Source organism: Pteropus medius, unplaced genomic scaffold (genome assembly GCF_902729225.1).
Source record: "Pteropus medius unplaced genomic scaffold, Ma_sr-lr_union100, whole genome shotgun sequence".
NCBI lineage: Eukaryota > Metazoa > Chordata > Mammalia > Chiroptera > Pteropodidae > Pteropus > Pteropus medius.
Genome location: NW_024352787.1, coordinates 15,560,836 through 15,565,367, shown reverse-complemented (window position 1 = coordinate 15,565,367; position 4,532 = coordinate 15,560,836).

The window sequence follows — 4,532 nt, the reverse complement described above, 5'->3', positions numbered from 1 at the left end:
TGATCCAAATTAAAATTTCTCTGCTTGTCTTAAAAATATCTTTTTATTGTTGAGTTTCTTGAGTTAAGAAGCAAATAAGCCCATATAATACATATCTGATCATTAGGTCTCTTACATGTTGCTAATCTCAAGTGGCACTCACCCCCAACTTCTTCATGACTTGGTTTGTTGACCAATTGTTCTGTGGAACATCTCACATTCTGAACTTTTATGTTTACTCACTTTTGATATTATTTAGCTTGCTCCTCTGTCCTCCTCCATGTAAACAGAAATTTAACCCCAAAGCTTGATTAGATTCAGATTAATTTCATTTGGCATAATAAATACATAGGTGGTTTTCTGTGTCCTTCTTAACACATTACATCAGAAGGCACATAATGTGATATCAATTCTGATCAGTGGGTTCAACTAGTAACAGTCTGACTCATCCACTGTCAAGCTCCCCATTAACTTTTTATCAAAGGGTATCATCTATTGGTGATCTCTGCTTGAATCAATTATTTCTTTAGGACTTGAAAAATGATGGGTTTCTAATTCTATCATTCACTCATTTTTATTAGTTGGATTATCCTGTAAACAAATTTTGCCTTATCAACTAGGGTAAATATTGGTCATATAGGAAAGGCAAGATATATCTGGAATTCCTTCATTTACTGGCCAGTTTTCAGAATATAGACTTGGTGCCCTAGTTATCAAAAATGGTGGCTAGTCTTAAATCATTTTTTGAATATCATTATGAATACATAGGTTTTTATATACTTAATGTGTGTTACAATTAATTTTTGACTCCTATATCCTTTTTTAATCAAGACTTTATTAAAATTTTTAAATATAAAGACAATCTGAAAGAATTTTATAATGAACACCTATATATTCACCCACTAGATTTTCTATTAACATTTTAGTATTCTTGCTTTGTCACATGTTTCTGTCTATCCATTCTTATATTGATCCATTAATCCTTATTATTTTTCTGATCATTTTCAAAGTATTTTGCAGACATTGGTATACTTCCTCTTCTATACTTCATTGTGGATATTATTAATTAGATTTTAATATTTATTTATAGCTTTTTCCTATGTTCTTTAAACATTAATTCATAGTACTTCAGACATGCATGTTTGAAATCTTCCTTGTTTGCTGGCAAAAAAAGATGTTTCAGTCTCACCTTGTATATTTCCTGCCCTAGACCTGGAACCAGCCATTCTTCCTAGGATCCCTGATTCTGTTTAGTGCTTATGTCAGATAGCTTCTGCTGTGCAATTAACCATTATAAAACATAGTGGCTAAAAAAAACCCTTTTTTAGCTCATGATTCTGGGTATTGTCTGGAACAGCTCATATCACCTCTACTGAATCCTCTGATATGTCTGTGAAATGCAATACAGGTATACAGGTGATCTAGGTTGGTCCTGTTCATATGTAGGCTAGGTTTGTGAGCTATTCAGTTATACAGGGCCCCACATTCTAAAGGACCTCACACTTGGCTCTAGAGCTCTGCTGTTGCTATTTGGAAATTCTTAATACTTTTGAACAAGGGGCCCTACATTTCACTTTGCTCTAACCCTACCATTTACATAGCTGGTATTGCTACATGACTGGTCTTTGGTAGGCTATTGGCTAAGGAACCAAGAGCAAATGGGTCATGTTTCTCTCATTATCTAGTCAGTTAACCTGGGCTTCTTCACATGGTAGTCATCACAGAGTTCCCAAGAACAGCAAGAAAATAAATCTCAAGGAGAAAATGCTTTCAAGCTGCTGCTAACATTACATTTGCTAATGCTTCATTGGCCAAAGCAAGTCACATGGCCAAGAATAGACTCAGAGAATGAAGGAAATAAGCATGTGAATTCAAGGAGAATTGTTGTGACCATTATTGAGAACAATCTATCACAGGATTAAATAATATTGAAAGATACTAGTCTGCCTTCTTAGGGTGCTCATTGCTTCTGGGTTGTCATTGCTTCTAAGATTTCTAAGTGGAAAAACTAAGAGGTATGTAGTTTTTGAAAAGTAGATAATAGTGAGTTTATACTGTTATTTTCATTTAAATACAGTGTTACTAGACTTACTTCTTTGATTTTATATTGCAGCTTTGTTGTTGTAAGCTGAAAATCTTGATTCCTAACAATATTAACAAATAATTAATTATTTGCTTTAACTTAACAATTTAGAAACACTTATTTCAAAACCATAGCATTGTTGCTAATGATGGTAAGAATACTGTATGAAGTTTACGATTTCTTTATAGCTTCAATTGCCCTTTTAATATATTTCATTAAAGATGTTCAATCAAAACATTGTATTCTAAAATTATTTGAAATTATTGTGTTGTTTATATAATTATGTCATTAACTCAAAATACAATTGAATCATTTAGTTCAATTTGCTTTCGAGATTTAGGAAATGCTTTTTATTCATGATTTATGTAGATTTTTAATTGAAAATTTAATAAAATATTCATAGATTTGCATGCAGTTATAAAAAATAATAACAGAGAGATCATGCATACACTTAGTTTTCTCCACTGGTAAGCCCATATAAAGTTATAATCAGAATATCAACATTTATACAATCCAAGGATCACATTCAGATTCTCCCAGTTTTATTTATACTTGTGTGCGTATGTGTGTGTGTGTGTTTGTTTAGCTCTAAATAATTTTATTACAGTCAAGATATTGAACAGTTTCATCACTACAAAGACCTTTCTATTGATTTACTTTTATATTTTAAATGTGGAAAATAATTACATGATTCAATAGTAAGAACTGTATGTTAAGATATCATCAGCGAAGTCAGGCTGCCATCCATAATCCTCTTAACTCTATTTCTTCCCTTCCCTTTCATTATGGATAATTTTAAAAATTAGTCATCGCTTTATTCTTCCATTGCTTCTTTTTGAAAATGTAAGCCAATACATATATCTAATCATATTTCATCGTCTTTCATGTAAAAATGCATAAGAAATATAGTTTTCCTTCCACTTGTCTTTTCTCCTTAACAATTATATCTGTCAAGATAGGCTAGAGTCTTCCCGTGTTAAAACAATATTGAAATCTCAGTGGTTTGAAACAAAAAAAAATCCATTTTTTATCTTACAGACCATGTCCTTCTCAATGTTCTACTGTGCCATTGTTGTTCTTCTTCTGTCTTGGGTCAAGGGAGCAGCTATACCTGGTGTATTGCCAGTCATAGTGGCAGAAGAAAGAGGATGTGGCAGCCCCCATTGGCTTTCAAGGGACTCACTACACTTTTCACACTTCATTTCATAATTTATTAAAAAATACAATGGCCATAACTAATTTCAGGTGTTCAGGGAAGTGCAATTTTATTATATGTTTGTGAAGAAAGAAAGCCAGCACATCTGAATAGCAATAATAACTATCACAGCCAAGATAACTATCACTTTTCTTGGCGCTAAATATTTGGTTTGATTCTTTCATGCATACAAAATACACTAATCTAACCTGGGGATGCTAACCCATTTCTGGCATTAGTCTCCAAGTTTAGACTCTTTGGATGGTAATTGGTAGCCACTACAACAGGGTGGGGGGGTCAGGTGTATATCTCTACATTGGATCCAGATGTGGCTTTTGTCATTTTGTTTATATTTTAATTCATTTAAAAATTTTAAGGTTTAATAGAACATTTTCAGCACCCAGAAGGTTTCCTTGGGCCTATTCCCAGGCAATATCCCTACCACAGAGATAGCTACTATTCTACTATAGATTAGCTTGCCTATTCTTGAACTTTATATAAATAGAATCACACAGGATACAATCTTTTATGTTTCACTCAACATGGTAATCTGTGAGATTCATGATCCATGTTGTTATGTAGTGAGAGTTTGTTCCTTTATACTGTTGGGTATTATTCTATTATATAAATACTACAATTTATTCATTATATTTTTGATGGACATTGCACTATTTCTTATTTTGAATTATCATGGATAAAGATGCTGTGAACATCCTTGTACATGTCTTTTGATGGTTATATGCACTCTTGGAATTTTTATTTAGGAATGAAATTGCTGGGTGATAGGATAGGAATATATTTTGTTTTAAGTAATTTATATTCACATTTAGCTAGTAAATAGTTTTCTAAAGTGGTTGTATCTGTTTACATTTAATATGCTTTCCTTTATCTAGAGACTTATGAACCAAAAAGACAAGTTATTGACCCTCTACTCCTTCCCCATACACCCTACATACAATGACAGAGTAAGAGCATCACAGTGGAAATTCCTATTTGGAAAGTGGAGGATTGGGAAGGACACAGTAGTCTCGGTAACAATATGAGACCCCGATGGGCAGCTGTTGTGAAGACACTCTACCCTGGGGATATTTCTTAACTAGTACTGCTCTGCTCTGTGCAGGCGCTATCGAGGCTATTGTTTTTATGACTCTCGCCTCCATCCTTTGGAAGACCTTTCTCTTCCCATTATGGTCTTTGACCAAATGTGACTAAATGTTTTACCACTACATAGCATGGATCACCATTCTTCTAGCTTCTACTCAGTTTCTAAACCAT